At 40.2% G+C, this 25,253-nt stretch overlaps 1 protein-coding gene across 1 annotated transcript in view; it reads right to left on the reverse strand.

The window, feature by feature from the left end:
* Window positions 1-25,253, reverse strand: part of LOC109110286 (cAMP-specific 3',5'-cyclic phosphodiesterase 4C-like) — a 43,061-nt gene that overhangs the window by 15,857 nt on the left and 1,951 nt on the right. The window lies entirely within an intron of this gene.

Consider the following 25,253-nt stretch of genomic DNA (forward strand, 5'->3'; position numbering starts at 1 on the left):
TAACCATAAAGGTTTGGAACCACATGTGTGAGTTAATAATAATAATAATGTGGCATTAATGTATATGGGTGAACTACTGCTTTAAGCTTTAGACTAAACAGACATCTGTGGAAGGACTAATCCACACACTTTTAGCTTTAAACGTGACTAGTGGCAAAGTACCAGATACAGTGTCTGGCCTCATCTGGGGTTATAATAGACGTACTATATTTGCTCAGTTATCATGGCTCTGTGATAATGAATGAAGACTATTCATCCAGAGAGCCTAATGACTGCAGAGCTGAAACCTGTCGCAGGTCATTCGCCAGTAGTAAACAAGGCATATAATGCCACCAAATCCAAATGCAAAAGCAGATAAAATAAAAGACAGGGAGAATGTTAGAAACAGTGCAAAGTACATAGCTCATCCTCAAACCATATGGCTGGGTTCACCTGTATGCTGCATCGGAGCCTCATACATCTGAAAAAGCAGCTGGCCATGAAGCTCATATTGGGGTCAGAGGTTATGGGCACAGTGCGAGAGGAGCCGAACAGAAGAAAGAGAGGGCTCTTGCATGATTCCCAATTCCTCAGTTCTTGTTCCAGCCTCCTCTGAGTCATGCCAGGAATTATGGGTACCAGCACCAGCGAAACCTCAAACCATAGCCTACACTTTAGAAGTGAAGCGTCAGAATTAGGCGCCTGCCAAGACTTCAGGCTCTCTCTCTCGCGCTGTCAGTCACTCTTCCTCCCACTCACTCCCTTGCTGTTCACAGACAAAACACTAACACCCCTCTTCCCACACGCAGTGCATGAGGCATCTGAGCTCGTCTCCTGCCCCTAACTGCAGAACTAAAGGTAGTTTTAGCCTGTGGCTATGGAAAGCTCCTGTTTCTGCACAGCAGCTGGTGAGCCGGATCTGGACTACGCCTAGGTTCAAATCTGTATTTTATGCCAGTTGTTTACATTTTCTTTATCACACAGATGTGCGGCACTTAAAACGTGATGGTGCTAGTTCTTTTTAGCAGCTGCCGTCCTCTCTCTCTGGAGATCCTGAGTGATGTGAATCCACAGTAAACAGGCCCTGCCTGTCGTCTCTATATGCCCCTCGAGACAAACACTGCCTCAGGCTCTTGACCTACACCTCCTCTTCCCTCTATATCACTCTCCTAAATCTAAATCCTTCCTTTTTACAGTTGCTCCTTCTTTTTTTTCCTGTTCTCACACTCCTTATCTTGCAGCTCACAGAATTCCTCTTGCAGCGACGGGAAGACTGAGAAACGTGAGCAATAGAAGATGGTGTTCACAAGTACTTAAAACAGCTTGAGGAGAGCAAAAACATGAAGGAGAAGAGGAAGAGCAAGAAGGAGGGGGGTGAGTCATGGCCTATCTAAATATTTACATGCCCTAGGTGCATGACCGGCTTCTTCCAAAACCATTTTATTTTTCCAGCAACAACTGCAACACCAATTATACATGACAACACACAGTTGACCTTAAAGAGTCAACGTACCACTGCCTGTCACTATCTGCATAACTACAGCAGTCAGGCTTTACTGCACAGTAGAAATAGCAGCTTTCTGTAAACCCATTTCCTATTATGAAGAACAAGCTCTAACACGGTGCCTTTCGCTTAGAATGTGTTGCTTTTTGTGCACTGTATTCATGCCTGTAGAGGTAGTGTGTGTGTGTGTGTGTGTGTGTGTGTGTGTGTGTGTGTGTGTGCGAGAGAGAGAGTGACTGTGTGGGCGCACGAACGCTCCTGCTTTTCTGTCTGTGCTTCACTTTAATGCCTCCTGTAGTCATGTGACATTTGTGCTGCTCAGAGACTATCCACAAAGGAGTAAACAATAAGAAAGGAGAAGCCTTGTCAACCAGTTTCCCCCTCTCCACCCCTTTCTTGTGTTGTGATTTGAGCCCCTCTCTTTCACCCTCATTCTACCTCCTTCTCTCCGTCTCTGGCTTTTTACCAGTCTGTCTCTTCTGTCTCTCAAAGATCTCTGCCTTTTACTGCCTCCTTCTCTGTAATTTGTGTCTATAGCTGTGACTCAGCCCAGAATAAAAAGCAAGCAGAATGCATGCTGGGATATTGGAGTTCTCATTTGTTTATGAGGCACAAGAGACACACTTGCTATACCCTCATAGACACACAATCAAAGGGTATTTTTGTGTGTTTGTTTGTGTGGAACTGTGTCGCTAACTCCTGAAAATTCAAAACCGAGCTCCAAGAATTGAAGGAATATGATGTTTGCTATTTTAGGCATTATTCTAAATAGGACTAACATCAAGTTACACATGTATGTATGCAAATGGCATGTATTAATAATCATAAAATAATTGTGGAAGAAGAAGCAGCAATTATCTTGCTTCAGTCAATGAATGTGGAAAAATGCATTAAGCTTTCATCACAGATAATGTATTCGCAAAATACACACACAACACACTTTTTCACACGCTGTGAGTGCAGGATATGCCATTGGCAGCTCACTGGCTTTCATTCAGCGATATGATAACAGAACCCCTGGAGAGTAGCACTCTGGACAATGACATGATGATCATAGGGGGCACAGAGGAAAGGATTTGTGCCAGCTGGTTGAGTTTCTTATACAAGATAACACATTAGCATCAGCACATCCCTGTGCCTCTGAAATCAGACCCTAGCGAATTGATTGGGTTGTTTATGTATCTTCTGTGTCTCGCTAAATGACCCAGGAGTGACTGTAAAAAGCTGCAACCTTACAATAATTCCAGAAGACAAGAAAAGCAATTACTGCTTTCAAATACAAAGGTGCTCAAACTGATGCACACCGAAGTCTAAAAATAAAAGAAATGGTTATACGGTAAAAATCCTGAGGGAAGAATTAAAATTCATAATAGCTCACACATGTGCCCCCTGAAGGCTTCACACAATGAGGATGTCTTCCTAACATCCAAGAGGCTGCCTGAATGTGACAGCACAATTAAAGTAATTTGATAAATGTTGTACCGTCCTCTACACAGTCCAGGATAGTGCGAGCAGAGACGATTCGTTCAGAGCTTTTTGAGATAGCAGTTTTGAAATTAATTGAATATAAATCTGGGCCTATGAGTAATAGAGTGTGTAAAATGCTCTAAAAGAAGTAGCTTTGAGTTGCAAGGATTTGGACTAAAAATCACCAAATAAATGCATGCACTAAAACTACCCCCATTTTTCCTCCGAGATCACAATCTTAATGCCACCACAATGTGATCCCAAATTTATAGGTGAACCATCGACCCCTCATCTGAAGAGCTTGCCTCAAGTACATCCTGCAGAACTTAGTCCCATTAGCCACTACAAAGTGTTCCGGTAGCTCATTCTGAATGTTCTCACTTTACAGAGCAATAATAAAAGAATTTGATTAAGTTCCATTAATACTCTGGGCTTCAAAAGGCTTTGAAGTTTGAGTCAAGAAGCTGATTCAATTAATTAAAACTTGGTGTACAGTATTTGAGGGACAGCATGGAGGATTTACAGACTCACTCCATCCAATGACCCTCTTACTGATTTCTTACTACCAGTAAACTCAAATCCTGGGCCCTGGAGACTCTCAAGCTCCCTGAGCACACGGCTGTAGTCCATCAGTGGAGCACAGTGAATTCTTTAAGTGGGTAGAGCAAAAGACCCCTCACTAAAAAACAAAACAAAAAGAAAAACCTAAATTCTCTCCCTTTCAGTTAATGATCAACGCCTTCCTCGACCCCCAACCACCACTGCCCGCTCGCCCGTTCCCAGCACGGCAGCCTGAATGGAGAGTGACAGTTATTTCCTGCCTCCACCTTCTCCGCTGCCAAGCACAGATGCTTGTTGCTTGTGCACCAAGTGCAAACCAACACCCCCGATGACTGCCTCCCCCTCTCCTCACCCAGGCATTTAGCACCTGGTTGATTGCTGTGTTCAGGAGGGGCCAGAGGAGAGGGTAGATATAGGGGAGTGGGGGGCAATCATAAAATCTGTGGTGACTGTATATGATGCTGTCACATCGCTGGCTCTTTAATCAGCAGCTGAAACCATGTGATCGAGCTTTTATTGTGGCACTCTGTCCCTTTGGCAGTGCATTACAGCAAACTGTCTCATCAGTCCCCGCTCTGACTCACAGAGATATTTAAGGGAGCGTGTGGAACACTCTCTTCCAGCAGCTAGAGTCATGGTGAAACCTGCAAGGCTCCTGATGTTCTGTAGCTCAGCCTCTTCCCTCGAGACAGGTGAGTGACCAGCTCCCAGAGGGCAGGTAAGCATGGAAGCTCAATCTGCACTGGAGGCTATGCCCTGTGTCACAGTCCCGCACAAACATGCGGGCAGAACTGAAAAGAGGTAGGTTGGCCATGCTGTGCTTCCTGGCGTGAAGTCATCTTGCCGGACACCATGCTCCAGTCAGATAAGAGAGCAGGGGATTACAGCAGATTATCTGACAGACAGGATCAGAAGCACCCCATTGAAAGTGTCCCAACAGTGAGAGCTCTACCATTAGAGACAAGCCAGGCATCTGCCCTCAGGAAGAGGCTTTAGAGCCTTGATACCATTGATTCAGCTGTACAGTCATTTCTCAGAGAGCCATTGAGAAGATTGCTTTTACTATCTATATTATGGCTGGATGCATTTCCAAATTCCATATAAGCCTCGGTTTTACACATACAGTGACTCTTCAGTGGTGTGTGATGTCGGAGTCCTGTGCAGACATGATAGACTGCCACAAAACTTGTTTTACTACCGTCCTGCTCCCTGTCTGTTTCCGATATCTAAGTAACACTGCATTTATTTGTTCTTTTGCTTGATATCTCTATTCTCGTTAAAGTCCTTGTGGGATACCTTTCAGTTCTTATTAGCCAAATGATGTTAGCACACTGCTGACTTCAAGAACAGTACTCCGTCTTCGCTAAAAATACACCCCAGATAATTTTGTCAGCATTAACATCAGCATTTGTGTCTTTCCTAACCAGTGTGACTGAGAAGAAAAAGAAGAAAATGCTGAGACTTTCAAGCTTTAAAAAAGACACAAAAATATAAACTACATACTATTGGTCCATACATCTTGCACACTATAGTCTTCTGGTAGCTTTGTTTGATAAATGGAACAAAATTTAAGTTGTAATTCATAAAGTAATTGTTTGAGTCAGACAATTTCTTTACTTCACAGATTATTCATCAATGACAATGTAAATTTCAGTCTGTTCCTCACACAACTTCTCATGACTTTCATGATGTTTTTGCATATCTTTTTAAAGCTTTAAAATTTCAGTCGCCATTCATTGTAACTGAATGGAAAAAATCAACCAGTATCACAATTTCCTCTTTAGTGTTCCTCTCCACTGCCCAAGCCAAGCAGCCAACAGCCTGCCAGCTCCCTGCATAAAAACTCAAATCTGACTAATTCCCACTGAGTACAGCCATTGGCACCCCAAAGGCTCTCTCTCCCCCCACTACGTTCACTCCTTTCATTCCCTAGTGCAACTAAGCTCACTAACCTTTTATATGGAAATCGTCCCTGTGCATCTAGGGGCCATGAGGAATAATGGGAAACTATTAAGAATCTGTTTTCCAGTATTCACATCTTTTAACAAGCTTTAGTGAACTGAAATGTCAGGGGGAAGCCCTGAACAAGTGTTTGTTTTAATGAGGGTTGCTTGCGATTAGCATCCATCTGTTTTCAACACTCAGCAGCACTTGAGCATTTCCATTCTCACTGGTTTCAGGATACTGGGATTCATAACACGTCATAGGAATTAATATATAAATGGACTGGGAGGACCGTGAAACTATTTCATTCCCAGACACAATAGCTGATCTGAAAAATGGAAGTATTGAGCTTTGTTTACATCTTACGTAATCAAAAATAGACCCTTAAGTAAGCTGCGATGCTCCATTTCACTGCATAACGACATATTGATTTGTTAATAGCACCAATCGAACATCATTTCCTAATGTAATGACCAAGACAAAGAAGTTACTGAGTGAAGGAATTCCATAATCAAGAGAGCAGTTGTCAGATGGCTGTCTTAAAGGCCCTTCAGAGACACCATTAGAGACATCACAACTGAACTGGAAATAAAATTAACACACTGATCCATGTAATGAGCCAATCAGGGATATTGACACCAGCCCGATTCCAGTAAAAGCAGAAGACCTCAGAGTCTCATGCTGCATATACCAAATCTGTAATGTACAAGCCAGCTTCCAGAGCTGCACGCCCGCCCTGATCTCCTCGTGCAGCCCACACACAGAGGGGTATTTTTAGCGTATCACCCTGTCTCTGAGATGGAAAGCATAACTCCCCCTCTGCAGGCTGGGGCTGCTGGGGCTCTGTTATTTTAATCCAGACTGGAGAGAGAGAAAGAAAGAGATACAGAAAAAGAGGGAGGGAGTGAGTCATCAAGAGCTACCTTTGTGTCACTGTAGAGTTGTCTTCTTCAGCACCATCATCTCTTCATCTCTCTCTGCACCAATCTATCTTACATTACAGACACATATCATTGCTATCGATCATCTATCCATCTATGTATCTGTCTATTTGTTTTTATATTATATAAATACATACTGATCATCCACACACACACACACACCACTGACGTGAATAACATTTGATTATATCATTACACTGACACCTGTCAAGGGGTGGGGTATATGAAACAGCAAGTAAACTGTCAGCTCTTGAATTTAATGTTTTGGAAGCAGGAAAAATGGGCAAGTGATTGCTAGACAACTGGTTCAGAGCACGATTCTGTGGGGTGTTCCCGCTTTGCAGTGGTTAATACATACCAAAAGTGGTGTGGGAAAGGACAGCTGGTGAGGCGACATCAGGGTCATGGGTGCCCAAGCCTCAGTGATGCATGTGGGGCGCGAATGCTAGCCTGTAGTGGTGCAACGGATCACAAAATTCATGGATCGGATCATATACAGATTTTGAGTCATGGATCAGATCATTTTTCGGATCAGCAAAAAAACAAAACAAACAAACAAAAAAACGTACTTTAAGTAAGTCTATACAACAGCAAAACGTACTAGCTAAACTAATAAAGTTATTAATAAAACAAGAACAATTACACAAATTACAAGCATAGATGAAAACAACAAATCACAGTTACAAATATCAGAATTTAGGTGCAGAAATGTAATAATTAAGTTTAACACAATAGTGCTCACTGCACAAGTTAAATACAGATTAATCTTTGTTAGAGCTGTGGTGTTATTTGATTAGCAGACAGAAACCGGTATTTATTGGCTGCTGTCTCTTTAAGACCAAGGCATGGACCTAATACTGACACACATACGGGTTCTTTCACATCTGTTTACATTCACTTAAGACAGTGGTTCCCAATCCTGGTCCTGGAGAACCCCAACACTGCACATTTTAGATGTCTCCCTATTCAAACACACCTGATTCAACTCATCAGCTCATTAGTGAAGACTCCAAGACCTCAAATGTGTGTGTCAGATAAGAGAGACACCAAAAGCGTGTAGTGTTGGGGGTTCTCCAGGACCAGGATTGGGAAGCACTGACTTAAGACATACCGACTGTGTTTACTAGAAAACTTGCCAAAGCAGGTATTTTAACATAACTTTGTGTATGTGAAAGAAGAATCACACGGTGTCTCAGTACATGGGGAAGACGCAGGCACAAGCAGTGTTATTCTCTGGGCAGTTTTTTGCTAGGAAACCATAGGTCATGGCATTCGAGTAGATGTTAGTTTGACATGTATCACCTACCTAGAGATCTATCTATCTCTTCTGATTTACACTTGAGTTCTTAACACGGTGTAAATCTGAGTTCCTGTCTTCCCTCTCTGTGCCAGGCAGTTTATTAATGAGATTTTATCTAATATGGCAACCTTCACAATTGATTTGTCACACAAAATTTATAAAGACACAATGATATGATACCAGAGTATGATAAACATATCATGAATGCTGACTGGTATAATGAGGGAAATCGAAATGAGTTTAATTGTATGAAACAGAATAAGGATGTGAGCAGTGTTTTCATTTGGTAATTGTATCTTATTCAATGTTGAATTGTAAAATCAATCTCCAGGTTATGGTAGTTGGCCTTGCAGAATGGCACTGATAGACAGATGAGTGGCACTGAATTGTTAACAGTGGAGAGCAATAAAAGTTTTAAACAGAAGCCTACGAGGGTACATTCACTTCAACATAGGTATCACACCTATATTTCTTAGGATTAATTAAGTTATAGTGAGAGGATAATAATTATGCTCATTGATAGAAAAGGCAAAAACAGTCATTAGTGGGAGAGCGAAGAAATCTATTCCATGGAGCATTTTGCTTAAACCACATTCACCCTGAGGCTACACGCTAGTCACAGAGTTGTTTTTTAAAACTCTGTCAAAGCTAAACAGTTTAAAAAGAAAAATTAACCTAATTATATTTTAAGTTAGACTGTCTGGAGGAAGTGTCAGGTTCTTTTTCACAATGCAGAGGCGCTGCCTGACGTCTGTCTCTCTGTGCCACTCCAGCTGTGAAGCCCCTCCAAAATCAATTTTCTCTGAATGTTTGATCTCTATCAGCAAATGGGCATCAGCAATGGTTGACACTGACTTGCTTTTACTAGAAAGAACAACTCAGACTCTGGCTTGGTGATGTTATGCTTTCTAATCGAATCCCACTGGCTTTTATTTATAGTGTTTTCACACTCTTTTATAGTTCATGTGATTTGATTGTGCTTGACGTCGGGCTACTTTAAGGGAATGGCCTGCATCACATTGAGAAAGAGCTTTATTTGAGAGTTTGTCATTTTATCTTCAATTGGAAAAGTGGCTGGATTATTTTAGACACTTGGGTCTATGGCTGGTTATGCTGAAGGATCCATTTAGGCTGTGCATCTTAACTTATGCACTAAAAATGGGCTATTCATAGACCATCTTTGTTTCTGCAGCTACATTTGTCTTATCTGGTCCTCCCTCTCCCACTCGCTCATGAACAAAATCATTCTTTTCAGCTCCTTTTACCTCTTCTCATGAGTATCTCGTAGCACTCCATCTTTCACAATCTATTCTGTCACTCCTCAGTACACAGAAAGTAAATCTCTTTCTCTCTATCTTTCCACATCTGACCACCCTCTGATGAATGGACTTCAATCACTGCTCAGCCAAGCGATACATCAATGCACGTAGACATCATGTTTCAACTGATATTTATGATGGTAATTGAAGGCGAGACATATAGGAAGCACTGTGGTTACTGACTGTGCACTGGGAGTATTTATTGGCAGTGGATCGAGTGGATGCAGCGGAGGAAGCAATTATTGGTGGAGGGATGAAAAAAGGGCAGAAATAAAGGGCAGTAGAAAAGCTTTACTTACAATGGTAGAAACCCTTTTTTTCTATTTACATGTGACAGCAATAAAAAACATGGATGTATGTGAAAAAAAACAGAGCGGAATGTATCCAAACCTAAACAGAATGAAGAAGAACTTGTTATTAAGGAGTGTTGTCAAACTCCCATAGCGTTGTGCTTAGTTGTTTTCAGTTGCTGAGCAACATAACAACAAAATCCAGCTGATGTGCAGTGGCTTTGAATGCGGCTCATTGTGCTTTTGTAATATTACTTTATTTTGTTTTTAACTCATGTTACATAATGTGAAGCTGTTTGGGCAGTGATGCCAGATTTATCATTCATTTGTTATGAATAATCATCTTTTGGAAGGCATCCATCAAGATCCAAATAAAAAGAGAAAATGAAATCAGATGAAGTACCTTTCATTTGTTAAGTAATTAATTTACTAGACAGTCTGAAAAAAATGTATTTGTTTAAATTATTCAATTTAAAAAGCCATTTTTGATGATATAAAAATATAAACATATAGCCTATGTCAGTTATGTGTATATATACATATAGATAAAAAGATTATATATGATTATATAATTAATTTAAATCATGTTTTAAGATTTTAGTCATACTGCCCACCCCTAGCAGCTAAAGGGTTAGAAAAACTGTAGAGCACCAATAGCCCCTGGTGAGCCGCAGCCATGCTTTAAGAGCGTCTGCTCTGGAGCGTGCCGACCAGCAGTATGGCCAAACAGACTGGTCGTCTCTCACTCTGTCCCCAGACACATGCAAATAGTCAGTGACACTCGCACATACAGGCACATACTCACAAACACTTTCGCTAACACGTGCCCGCAGTGCCAGAATTGGCCTTCCTTGTCATGAGAACTGCCTAATTTTGGTTGGACCTTTTGGGCCCTATCATACACCCGGTACAATGTGGTGCAAGGCGCGGCGCAAGTGTTTTTGCTAAATCAAGACACACACATCTATCTATCCTTCCCTTCCCTCCCTTCTTTAAATAAAAAATGCATTTCATTTGTGTCTATTTGTGCACCACTGGGCGTGCTGGTCTAAAAAAGGGGCGTGTTCAGGTGCATTGTTGACGCGTTGCTATTTTGAGGCACTGAAAATAGACTGTGCAATAGACAAACTCAAACCTAGTCTAAAGTCTAAAGTCTATGGCGCAATTTTTTTTGTTATTAAAAGAGCGCGTTAGTAGAATTTGCACCTCTGGGCGGGTCCACAACATGCGTTCACTTTGCTCATTATACACAGGCACGAGCAGCAGCACACAAACATTTTTAAATATGAAACAATAGAAGATTTAAATGTAAAAGATTATTATTGTGTACATAAATATAAAAATGCCTACATGTCATAATGGAAAGTCATTGCATGTATCAGAATTAGGCTACCAATTTGTTCGCACATGAGCAGCTCCGTTTCATCTCTAGAGATGCATTCTGTCTTTGCGCTTGCAAATTCTGCTGTGTAAATAGCAAATCCATCATGGCACGAGCGCAACTGCCTCTTAAAGGGAATTAGAGATGACACTCTGATTGGTTTATTGCATGTTATGCCCAAAACACACCCATTACTCATTAAGAGAATAGGGACAACCCGTTTAGACCATGCGCCCGGGCACATCAACCATTTTCCCGTTGTTAAACTAACAAAAGTGGATTCGGACATGCCCTGAGTGCACCTGCACTATGCGCTCTAGACCATGCGCTTAGATCGTTAAAAAAGGGCCCTTTAACTTGAAGAGAGCCATTTAACTACAAAAAACACATCTGACATAAAATCCAGCCTGACAAGCTGATTGCAGCCATTAGAGTAAAACACAGGTTGCTGAAGAATTTTTATGGTACTGTGGTGTTAAGCACATTGCCCTGATAAAGGACAGATCACAAGAAAAAAACGGCACACCCTAAGTGGAGGTGTGGTGAAATTGCAGGAACAGTATAAACTGCCTTATCAAATCCTTAAACACTGATACTACAAAAACAATATGGGGGGCATGCAGTTGTGTGAAGTCCACAATGCTTGCACACTCTGTCCGAAAATATTCTTAAATGAAATAGTAAATAATACTGAAATAATAACCAAAAATGAGCTGTTTTGTTCAGCTAAAAATAACTGGAAGCGAATGACATTAGGAGCCATAGCTGTTCTAATGAGTAAAAATAACAAAACTACAATAATTTTGTTCCACCTAATGATATTGTAGTTTTTTTATTTGTTAAAAATAAGGTGGATAAAAAAATTATTGTAGTTTTTTTATTTGTTTACTTACTATTCTGAAATTTCAGCAACTTGCTAACTTTAAACTAGCAATGTAAAGGAAATAACAGCATATCTTTTATTCTGTTTTATGTCCTTCATCTGAGAGAAATGGATTATAGAAAAAGACAAAAATGTAAGGCGAGTACTTGGTTCTGTCCATCGGTTGTTGATTGGATGGAGGCAGAACTGAATGCGAGCTTGCAGTCAATTAGAATTAAGAGGCAGAGTTTAAGCAGACTAAATTAACATACACTCTACCAGCAGGAAGTCTATCAAGAATTGAACTCAAAAACAGCCATGCAAACTCTAGTTTTCATGCGCTTACCCATACACACTGCCCTTTTCCGAAGCAAGATACAGATGTGATGCTCAGTTCACACTGGACGTTAAGGCTGGTTGGATTTAATCTCATTATAGTAGGAGCTTGGGGCCCCTATCCTATTTATAGTGCTCACAAAGAGGCAGGATGGATCCACGAGGCCATGCTGCTGTGGCCTCATGAGTGACACAACATGAGCCAATCACAGCTGGGGTCAGCCTCGAGTTTGTTGAATCCGCCATGAATCCAGCGGGCATCACTAGCACCACTTCTACTTTTCATCTGCCCTACCTCTCTTTCCCTCTGTCTTGGTCTCCTCCTCTCACCCCATCTTTCTCTCCCTCTGTGCACTCTCCCTGTCCCTTTCCTGTCCTCGGTGCACCTGTCTATCTCCACAGAACGCCTAGACTCCTGCGTCGACTCCCATCACGACGACAGGATTTAAACATAGACGACGACAAGTGCCCTAATCTGTCACGGGCGATAAGCGTCTCAGGAGCAGAAGGAGAGGGGGCAGGGTGGGCGCTGCGATGTTTGTGTCAACATCACATTCCACTGCATTCCATTCGATTTTATCGAATCGTTCGTTTGGTGTTCCATGTAAGCATAACATGGGATGCACAAATATACAGCTCAAAAAAGTGTCCGATAGCCTTCGTCGTCCATATAGGGCCTGACTAAACGATCATTTCACGCACACACAGGGGGAAACACGTAAACAAGTGCAGAGGGGACAGGAGAAGCCGGAAAAGTAGGGCAAGTGGAAGAGCAGACTGTGATAATCTGAATTTAAGAGGGAGAAACAAGGTCTCGCTGTGCTTAGTGTGGATGCTAATGAATTACCCTTGTTGGAGTTATCACTGGCTCTCTGCCCGTTCCCGGCATCACAGGAAATTTCAGTTCCTGCTCTTTTGCAGATGTCCAGACCCCCGCTGCCAATCACAGTGCAGCAGAGCACAGCGCTGCTGGGGAAATCTCTAACCCATGGGCCCATCCAGAACCAGCACTCAAGGGCCTTTCACACTGCACTTGGTTCATCATCATTCTAAACCCCAAATTTCCATTTTGTTCCTAATTTTAGATGTAAAGAAACATTTCACACTTGTAATTTATAAGTGGGGTTAGCACTCCTTTTTACCCCGGAGTTATGAAACCCTGCTCCAGAGCAGAGTTAGCACTGCTTTTGCTGTGTTAACCCCACATGAAATGATGCAGTGTTAGTATGTTAATGCTAAATGTTTAGCAACACAACAGACAACAGTTCTTCATATTCACATGCTTTGAACTGTCACAAAAACACTGCACAATGTATAGCAGTTGTTACAACATTTGAGGGGAAAAATGTCAAATGGTAATGGAAAATGTGTCAACTGGAGGCTGAAACCTCAATTTATAATCAGAAAAGTACTTTTAGAAAAAAATGCATTCTGTACAAACATTTTTTATTATATGATTAAATAAGCAATAGGCCTATTTGATTTTCATGCAAATAGTTTCTGAGGATTTTTTTTTACTTTTGGCCAATGCGTTAAAACCGTTCAGTTTAATCCCTGTTCTACATTAATGCGCCGCTTTAACTGATGCGCGCGTGCACACACACACACACCACTCGCACACAGAGATCTGAGTTTGTGCTGTGCAAAAAGAAACATTCAGAAGCTCATAATCTTGTCAGCACTTCAATGCGACCTTTATTAATCGATACTGAATCGCTACATTTCTCAGCAACGAGGAGGGTTAAAATCGCTGTTTTTTAAGTAACTAAACTCAGCTTCATTGTATGTAGAGAGACACAGACAATTTACATCTCTCTCTCTCTCTCTCTCTCTCTCTAAAAGTGGCATATTTGAGACATTTTTTTTTTGTTAAGAAAAGTAGTTTGCATGACTGGATATAGCTGTTGGTCATTTAACATTTCAATCATAAAACGTATCGTTAAAAGACTTATATTAAATGATTTGCAGCTTCATCTTACCCTGCTCTCTTTAACGTTAAATTGACGCTTCGCGCTCTGCTTCTGTGAACAGTAAACACCGCCTACTTTGATTTGATTGGCCATCTCAGTCATTTTGACATTGACGAGCACTGTTAGACCAATGAGGTTTTGATCTGAAAGCGCCTAGTATGTGCAGTGGTCACGCGCATCCGTAGACTAGCGCAAGTTAATTGGCACACTTTAATAGTATTTATAGCTCCTAACAGGCTGTGTGACTATGAGAAGTTATTACCTCAAAATGTATGTCAGTATGCAGTTTTCCCTATTGCTCCGTGCCAGCGATTATCCCTCTGCGTGCCACTGTTGGCCTGCGTGCCGTAGGTTCCCGACCCCTGACCTATGGTTTAGAAATGTACAATTTGAAATGTCAGCTTATGAATAGGGCTGGGTATTGAGTTCGATACTTTTTAGGCACCAAATTAATTGCCTCAATACCATCGAGTATCGAAAAAAGTCTTGTCGTTCGGGACCAAATTTCGATACCTAAGTTAATCAAGGAAAAACACTATGTGTTCGACTTGACACGGCACTGTGCAGATCAACAGGTATTTGATATCAAAGTACCGCAAGAGAGATTTGAACGCTTACGGAGCCGTCTGCTGCGTTTCAGAAAAAAATCTTCATCCACACCACATGACCGAAAACCTCCATCGAGTGCTTGTAAGAACTTCCGATTGCGATCTAATGTGTGTTTTGGCCATATAATGTTGCTGAAATATGTTATTTGTAGCCTTTTATATCAAGCTAATCGCTACACCTGCTTAGCATTTCTCATGTAAACACAATGTATTGTTATGAAAATAGGCAGAATCTCATGAAATCACATACAAATCATATAGTGTTGTAATCATGTTTATTAGGTTCATGTAACATCCGTAGAAATGTTTTTCTGGGTTTCTTATGAACAGAACTGAAGTGAAATGGACATTCTCATAGGAGGCTATTGCTCTTCAGTTAATCTGTGAAGAATTAATAGAAAATATATTCTGTCTAAGCTATGTGTTATAAAACAAAAACCCTCTAGTTTAAATGTAGCCTAAAAGATGTGGAAACCAAAAACTATTTGAAATTTATTACAATTATTTGCACTGATTTATTGTGTCGGTATTAAAAATATTTTTGAAAGATACCCAGGCCTACTTACGAATACCCAGGAATAATGGTTAACCCCGGGTAAAGTGTGAGTGGTTCAAATGTGAAACAGGATAACCCAGGATTCTGTTTACCTGGGGTTCACAATGACCCAGGGTTAACTATTTCAGGTTTGAAAAGCGTTACATGAATCTGAGGATAATAGACTTAGTCCCAGCATGGAAGGGAATCCTGGGGTACACAGGGAATTGTAGTTCTTAAAATCCCATGAGAGGCGCGAGTTTTATCCTATGATGGTTCTGCTTATGGGCTGGGCTTCCAGATCAGACAAGCTACGTCTCCTAAACCAGCTTCACAGAGGTCAAGAGATGGTCCTGAGGGAGCAGAGCTGTGTCCATTACTGTAACTCAGCACTGTGATGTAATGACCAGATCAGTCAGACGTTTGTCGATACCTGCAGTGCCCTAGCATCAATAATGCAAGAGCCTGTTCTAAGTTTGTCATGAATTATCCGCTGTGGTTTTAGTAAAAAAACAATTACAGTATATTAAATACAGCTCAGCACTGATGCTACACAGCAGGAATGTGTTTTGACTGAAACCAAGAGACATTTTAAGCATCACAGCATGTACAACTTGTAGGATCCCTGGAACCACCCCGAATCTATATTTTTTGAACAAAATGTTAGTTGTTTGCAGGTTACGCAATGCGAATGACTCAGAAACAGCAGTTTCCAGTCCAGTTCACACATGACTAGACCACAGCCGACTCCAACCGAGCAGGCCGATGCATCCTTCAGCTCTTTCTTTCTCTCAAAGGATATTCATTTTGTAGACTAAACTGTGTGCAACCTCAAAATCACGACATACCAAACCAGCGAACATGAAAATACTGCATAATAAATTCAATGAGGATGCGGTAATTATATTTATCTGCGAGCCGGTTCGTTGGACCAAGTCATAATGTTGTCTAAATGACTAATGTTTAGCATGGAGACGTGTATTTGCGAGCTAATTCATTATAGGTTAGTATAAGCAAATGCAATATTGTCTTGGATCATGGTTCAGTGTGACAGTCAGAGCCATATTTTGCTGATACCGCAGCCATCTGTCCTTCCCAAGTGAGCAGGAATGCCACTTTCTCATAATTATCCTGTGGGTTGAAGCCAGTCTATCTAGGGGTTACAAATCCTTGGTGACATTGTATATCAGGCAGGACAACAGGAAACCCTGCCTCAAACATAACAGGTGGATCGCATACATATTAACTGAGGGACGCTCTTCATATCTCTCAAACCCCAGGTGTGGTAATGCACTCGGCTCAACTCTGATTTGTTTGCTGTCCTCAATTTGAACTAGACTCTCCCCGGTGTGCTTTCTGCTGCCCAACCTACATTATCTCACCCGTCTATTGCTCTGACAACGGTCTCTGTGATGTCTCTGGTGTCATTGTGTGTGTGCTTTTGAATGAGTGTGTGTAAATGCACATGCGAGGATCTGTGCGGCTGACAACTCGGTGACATGTCGGTCTCTCTCAGAACTGCCGTCCGTTGAGACAAGAGTCCACAGTGCTCATGCACTTGCATTCAGACACGCTTACATACTCAGAGAGGGTCCAAGATCCCTTGACGGATGTCACTACACAGCTTATCATCAAAATGTGAGAATGGGAATGAAGGCTGCCGCTGTGGAGCAGGTTGATTCAGGATGTCTGACTGATAACACACATAATTCAGGACTCCTCACACCTCCACACAGATCCTCGCGGAATACTGCCGCATTAATGCTAAACAGACGACTGTGAGAATTTACCTCTTTGCAGACAACCAAAGGCAACCTGGGAATTTAAAATGTCTCCTTGCATCAAGAAATCCACTGTCAGAGAAACAAACATTATGGCTATGGCTTTTTGTCCATATTAGCATATGAAAGTGAAGGTGGGGGTTATTTATCCAATTATATTATGACTAAACTAGACTATTTTACCTGGCATTGAAGCTGCATGATTGAGGCAAATATTCATATAAAATAACATAAGTGTACAGTGTACTTATTTGCACAATGTACTTCACAATTGAATCATTTTATTTTCATTTAAATGAGAATCAAAATTTTACTGATTGGTTAAAATGTTTTAATCTTCAGCTCTAACCTGCTGTGAACTTTCTGAAGCCCAGCGGATTATGTTTTCTAAGTAATTTAGAAAGAGTAACAGAAAACATTTCAGCACACACACACAAAAGATAAATACAAAGAAAAGTATTTAACACAGAGCAAAAATGCCCAAAATAGCATCACTGTCTCCACCAGAGATAGCAGTTTAACTTTTGCCAAGCTTTGCAGTTCGCCACTGTGTTTTAGTGCTTGTTGGTATGAAGGTACTTTTTAGGCAATGGTTTCAATTGGTAGGGATTCTGTTACACCATTTATACTATGGTTTTAAAAATCTGTTTAATTGATTATAATGTGAGCAATTTAGTTTAGGCTCATTGTGCCACACCATTCAGGTTACAGCTGCAAAGACACTTATTAGAGATTCTGATGTGTGTCACTGCAGTGCATATATCGGCTATTATACAATGTGTTCAAACATGTCTCATCCAATCTTAATTTATACTGCATTATTTTGATTTTATTTGGCTTTTAACTCAAGTGTTAATAATTAAAAACAGGTTTTTTTTACATTGATTCCAGATGTATCATTAACTTCTTGTCAATGATCTTTTGATTTTCATCTAGTGTGTATATATTATAAGTTGTCTATATAAGTGTACTTAAGTCAGTCTGCTTCACTGCAAAAGCAGGTGTTCAGCAACTATGTGAATCTACTCCATCAGCAACTTCCACTTACTTCAGACCTAAATAATGCTAGAATTCAATCCTCTAATCATATACGTTACAGTAGATGTTGTGTAGTGTGGAAAAGCTCCTGGTTACACTCTTCCAGGCATTAGGAAGGGAGATATGGGCAGGTCAAAAGAGGGTGAGCATGGTGCAGCTGTGTCAAGGTCCATAAAAGGTATGAAAGTTGTCGTCAGAATAGTCCATCTGCCATCAGACGTGCAGTCTGGGTTATATGAAGTAACGTGAACACTTTTTGTAAGCAAAGAAAACAAAAATTACGACTTTATTCAACAATTCCTATGTCAGATGATACAGAAGAGCATATGCAGCATACAGTGATATTGAGAGACACAGAGGAGACTGCTGACAAAGGAATTGATGAATAAAGTTGTTTTTTGTTTTTTTCTTCAAAACAAACTTGTGTTGCCGTCGCTTCATATAACCTAGATTGCATGTCTGATGGCAGATGGACTATTCTGACGACGACTTTCATACCTTTTATGGACCTTGACACTGTTATTCACTTGGCAGTCTATGGGACAGTCATAGGGCTCCCAGATTTCATCCAAAATATCTTAAATTGTGTTCCGAAGACAAGCTTTTACAGGTTTGGAACGACATGGGCGTAAGTGATCAATGACAACATTTTCATTTTGGGGTGGAGTATCCCTTTAAAGGAACACTCCAAGCTGAATGCAACAAAATTCTGTCACCATTTACTCACCCTCATGTTGTTGTTTTTTTCAAAGACTGTGCTGATTGCTTTTTTCCATGCAAATAAAATGAATGGGAACTGGAGCTTTCACATTTTTATTTTCCATGGAAGAAATTCATATTGATTTGGAACCATAAAAGGGTGAGTAAATGAATTAAAATTTTATATTTAAGCTCTATCAACAGCAACTGTGGCATCCAGTTGATTTCCACAATACATAATACTGAATTATCTCTGACAAAATGCATTAAAAGCAATGCACTTACAATGGAAGTCCATGGGAAATTGTACAGTGCCAGAATAAGCATGAAAAATATACAATTAGCCCCTGCCCCTTTAATCAGCAATGCTAAAGTGCCCCTTTGGTTACTTGCAGTTGTGCCATGCTTTCTTTATTGCTTAGAATGAGGGATTTAAAAGAAGCGTTCCATTCTTACCAAATAACAATTTGTACAATTAAAGGGATAGTCCACCCAAAAATTAAAATGTGATGTTTATCTGCTTACCCCAAGGGCATCCAAGATGTAAGTGTTTCTTCAGTAGAACACAAATGAAGATTTTTTAACACAAACCATTGCAGTCTGTCAGTTTTATAATGGAAGTGGATGGAAATCACGGCTAAAACATACAATAAAAATAAAACTAAAAATATAACATACACAAACAAAACCAAATTAAACCCTGTGTCTCTTTCTCAGCAGCAGGCACATGAGGTGTCTTCTTCTTCTTGCTTTATTGTGGATTGCAGACTTATTAGTGCATTACCACCAGCTATCTTTCAAGTGGACCATTGACACTCCTAATTGAGATTGTAGATAGTGTTAATGGTCCATTTGAGAGATAGGTGGCGGTAATGCACTTATAAGTCTGTGATCCGCCATAAAGCCACAAGAAGAAGATGATGCCTCACGTGCCTGCTGCTGAGAACATGCTCAGAATACTAACAACACTTACAACACTTCAATCAAATCAAAAAAAAAAAAAAAAAAAAAAAAAAACTATATAAATACTGTTCAGTTTCTTGCACAGACTGATCGTTTTGTGTCTTTACACATCAATGTATCGTCAGGAGCCGCAGGGTTTAATTTGGTTTTGTTATGTGTATGTTTTTTTTTTTGTTTTATTGTATGTTTTAGCCGTGATTCCCATCCACTTACATTTATAAGACTGATAGACTGCAATGGTTTGTGTTTAAAATCTTTGTTTGTTTTCTACTGAAGAAACAAAGTCACCTACATCTTGGATGCCCTGGGGGTAAGCAGATAAACATCAAATTTTAATTTTTGGGTGAACTATCCCTTTAAGCAGCATATAAATCTCTAATACTTCATCCTTATATAGCAGATTTTTACCAGTGTCAGATGTGAGATGGATGGCAATGTAAATGCATAGTTTCCTCCAGATATTATATACCTATTATCTCCTTGGTTTTGCCTCATTTCTCCACATCTGGAGTGGAGCATGGGTATTTGAAGAGAGTCTCATGCTGCAAGCATGGAATAATCCCATTAAACTATTTCAGAAGCTTTAACTTGTTAATGATCGTGTAGATTTCAGATAGCCAGCCTAATTACACAGAGCAGAGATGGAGCAGAAGGAAACCGCAGGTATCTTGAGAGCAGGCGGATGTGTCTGGGTGTGAGCTAAAAGGCTGGTGCGTTACTGTAAAGTGTTGTGGGGAACTGATGGATGGCACAGAGAATGCAAGGGCTTTGTGAAAGGCAGCAGTATCATTTACAGGACTGTACCCACAGGGAATGGGAGAAGTAATAAGTGACGGCAGAAAGTCTAATGGCGGGCAGTTCATTCAGCCACTGGGGAAATGGAAGAGAGGGGGAGAATTAGATGAGTTTGCCGGTCCTCTGATGATCTCTGCGGACATGCACGGGAGTGGGAAGAAATGATAGATTTAAAGATAGGCCAGCGGTGTGATTAACTCAGCAGTGAGAATGAGCAAAGTGCGTGAGAGACAATGTAAGTGGCACACAAGGCCCGGGGAAGAATGAAAGCACAATAGGGCGCACAAAAGCGCCTGGAGGAAAGAGAAAGCAAGGGATACAGAGCGAAAATCAGACAAATAAGATGATAAGGAGGAGAGAGAGAGAAAAGCAAGCAGACGGCTGAGATCGAAGTCAGTGATTATCACGCACAAAGAATCAAATGGACTGCGTGATGTGGAGGGAGGAAGCTGAAAAGAGGAAACACAGGCTGGTGAATATGCTCAAAGCCAGAGAGATGAGTGAGAGACACTCATCCGTCAAAAGAGGAAGGAGGGGCCAAAACCACCAGACAATAACAGACTCAAGTGTCGGTGGGTTTCAATAAATCAGTGAGGGATCGTCGGGCCAACAAAGATGACATTTGAAAGAAACAGAAAAAAACACTCAAACACAGGATGCGTAGCATGTTGAGTGCTTTGAAGTTTGACAATTCTGAGGGCAGCAAAGGCAAATAAATGTGGAGCCTAGGTAAGCAATATATGGGAGGATAGATTGCATTTTTGGCAGCGAGGAAGGAGAAGCAGATAACTTGAGATGAACAGTAATAATGTCCATTAGTATGTAGCTATGGACTGGTTGCATGGGGTACAAAGTATATTTACACAAAGTGTTACATCTGAAACGCCAATGCAATTGTTGAGCTAATTAATCACAGGTCTATCTAATTAAGCACTTAACGAGCTTGGCAGCTTTCCAATAGACTGTCAAATAAACACAGCGTAGTTCATCTATTCAATTCTAGGTGCAACAAAGCAGACCGGACCGAGTAAGAGGCAACAGTAGACAGAAGAAGTAATCGAAAACCAGCCAGTGACTGAAAATAATAAACACTAATAAACAACAACTAGGAACAATGCAACTTACAGGAAATCTGTGGGTTCTCAGAGATGCCAACTTATTGAAAGTGTAAATGGACTACACATTAAGCAGCAATAAAACGTATTTACTTCAGCATATTAAAGCAACATACCACACATCAGGGAATGAAACTTCCTTTTGCCTTTTTGGGCAAAATGTATCTATTTTACACAAGCACAAAATGTAACCATAGCAACAGAACTGCAGGATGAGCTGTTCTTCTGTTCAGTGTCGGTCATTCTCTCCTCAGTGGTAACTTCCCAGAGTGCACTGGGGTATGGGACACATTCAATAATGCTACCTCCTTCCCAAGGTAAGGTTGCAGAAGGTTTCACAAATTCATTTTATGTGAAAGAAATAAAAGCTGCCAAACAGCATTTGTCATCTGAGAAACGGTACTGCACGCATGGCGTCCTATCAACTTGTAATGACTGAAAGCAGAGCCGGTGAGTTTGGGAATACGAGTGACAGTTCAATATTTCAGTGGGACGTACGGTTAAAAAGGCTCAAATACAGTACAAGCTATGGCTGGAAGGGAGTAAACAGAAGGATGTGATTATATTGAATAGTAAATCAAAAATGCTGCCACAGACAAAAATGAAAATTGAGTAAAGCTGAATGATCAATCTTTAGAACCAAAGGTGTTCAAAACTCTATTTGGAGTCATGGTGTTTCTAATAAATCAGTCATCATGCGTCCTCTTATGGACAAGCGTATATAGGTGGGAAAAATACTAGCGACAGTCGTTAAAAAAATCATCAGAGAGAACAATGAGATTCTTTTGGACCAAAGGGTCTGAGAGGTTGAAGATCCTGAGATAACTGCTGATTACTTTCTTAGTTGGTGTGCTCAGTCACATCACCTCCAATGATTGAACTGAGAGCAGATATGCCCCTATGAGTTTACTTTCCATTTTATTAAAGTCTTCTAGAAACTCATAAGATGAAACTGTTCCTACAAACATCTACCTGGAAATGGTTCAGACTCTGTCAACAGTGCTTATTTAAAGGAATTCATTTAAACTCAATCGACAGCACTCGTAGCATAATTAGGGCCCCAAGAAATGTGTTTTATTTTTCCCCAAATTCTATTTTTCTGGATTCTGATTAATGGTTTAATTAAATCAATTTTTTATTAAAATCAAATTTTATTAATCAAAATGATACAACTTTAATAACTGAATAACTTATTGAACATTTACGAATAATAGTTCCTTATTAAATTTATTATTTTTACATTCTGTGGTGTTTTTTCTGGATTCTGTGTGTATGATGTAATACAAATTTATTATTACAAACAATGGTAATCAAATCAGTGCATAAATCTTCAACCATTTAAATGTTTTAAAATGTAATAAATGAAATTTGAACAATACCTTTAATTTCTTGTCAAACAAAGAGCTGATGTTTACTGTTGAAATTAAAACATGGACCAAAAATAAGTATTATTTGGTATTCCTTAAAACATTATTAATAATAAAATAAAATGTTGTTGTTGTTGTTGTTATGAGTTTGAAAAGTACATTATATTGTACAATAGTAATATATTTCTCTTTTTTTTACATTAAATATAACTTTTTTTGTCTTTCTGTGTATTTGACAAACGTTTTATTAAATGAAATGGTGAAATGCTTGTGAAGTGAATTCTTAGAGCAGCTCTGGAGATTATATACTGGGATGGCTGAAGCTAAATACACCACAAGTCCCGCCAGCTTTAACTATTGTGCATTAGATTAAACTGCACAGCTCTTTCACCCAGAGAAGCAGAACATATAGACTTTATATTTAATTAGTAATGATGAGAACAACTTTTCAGGTCTAAAAATACACATGCAAGTGCTTTTATAAAATTACAAGCTTCACATTTTTGTTTTAAATCCTTCAAAAATGGCCCCTTTCATTCTAAGTGCTTCACTGTAACCCTCAAAAGAAAACAAGGGAGGAGTTGCAGTTTTTTTTAATAGTAATCAAAATTATGCCACAACTGCTGTTGATTGAGATTAACTTGCACAGATCCCTGAATATTCCTTTAAGGGTGATATAAGTCTGTCAAAAAAAGGTCATGAACTTCATCATCCTCTAACATGGCAAAACATGAGGCATTAGAGTATCATTGGGCATGCAGCTGTGAGGTTAAGTTTTGCCCCAGGCTCAGAGGAACAGATGACATTGAGGGGGTCCTCTGGACTCAAAACAGTATATTACTTAAGCTCAATAAATACACATAGGGGGCAAGGCACCCTGCTTAGAGCTCCCATTAAAGGGCTTCCAGGATATATTTGCATAAAAGAATAAATATAAAAATTTGTTACTATGATGAAAACCCATCCCCACCCACCCCACCACCACCGCCTCTTGATGTATGATGTGACCATACATGCAAAAAATTGCTCATTATCATCTGCGTCTTTCTCTAAAGCCTGCAGCAATGCATACACAAATACATCCATACACAAACATACATATACATACACACTGAACAGGCTGATAACTAGCAAAAAATATGCATATTTTATGTGTACATGTTTATGTTGTTGCACAATGAAAAGTGCATTATCGCCCAGCTCTATATATAAAGTTGGATTATATCCAAATGTATCTACATACATACAGCATGCTCATATAAAATAATATATACTACATAGCAAATCTCAATTGCTTCACTTTTATTTAGTTGCAAAATGTAACTACATTATCATAACCAAGCTCTTTATAAAAAGTTGTTTGTATAAGTATGTACATATGTAAGCATAGATACAGTATACTTGTGTAGGGCTATATACACACACACACTATATAGCATATGTCAACAGCTTGATTGCTTGTATTGTTGCAAAATGCAAACTATATTATCGCCCAGCTCTAATCTACTAAATGCGACTATAAGGCATCGCAATATTAAGATATTTTAAACATAATAATTTTTCTGTAAAGCTGCTTTGAGGTTTAGCTTAAACTGGCCTTTACTCAATAAAAAAAGAAAACTGTTTAAGCAGTTTATGTGACCTTACATTGTCAAGTTATTAAGAATAATCCATTTAGGATTATGCATGTAAACACACTTACTGACACAACACATACTGGACAACCTATAGAGACCTGTGTCTTTGCTGGATGATCATGTAACAAAATGTGATCAATGCGATGAGAAAGTGAGCAGATAGACATGGACATCTCACTCTGCTTCTTGAGACATCACATCAGCAGAGCCACACGCACACACTGTCTCTCGCTGTCTATTTCTCGCACTGTGCCGCCCACCCACAGTCGAAGCCGGACAGTTCGAGTCAGTGCTGCTGCACTAATTCTTGGACTGGCTGCGAGCGTGTCCTGGGGAAGGGAATACAAATCAGGCTTTACTATACAGTCAGGCAGAGCTGGCCTGGCTCCCATAAGCCTGCCGTGCAGGCCGTCTGTGGCCTAGGCAAAAGTTGACAGGAAGGAAACCAGGGCCTTCGGCTCTCTGCCTCCCCTGGGGCTCATGGCCCTCACAGAAGTGGATTATTACAGTAATAATCACCCAATTTGGTGAGGCACCACTCAACAGAACGGCACATTTCGCCTCTTCCAGCACTATCATCAGTCTGTATGCGCATCAGTCTACGTACAAGCACAGCGAGCAACACCCACACTTATCCTTGAGGGTAAAAGCAGTGTATTGTATGCTTCAGCATATCGTGCAAACCCACAAAATCAACATGAATGTCAGGCTGACAAATGTGTTTCTCTGTATAAAACTAATTCAAGTTGATTATTTATAACAGCGCTACACAGTGCTGTGGTAGTTCAATTCAAAATCCAAGGAATACAGTGCTTCTGGTGTCTCTGTGCATGCTTTGGCTTTTTGGCACAACATTATATT

The sequence above is a fragment of the Cyprinus carpio genome, chromosome A3 (genome assembly GCF_018340385.1).
Source record: "Cyprinus carpio isolate SPL01 chromosome A3, ASM1834038v1, whole genome shotgun sequence".
NCBI lineage: Eukaryota > Metazoa > Chordata > Actinopteri > Cypriniformes > Cyprinidae > Cyprinus > Cyprinus carpio.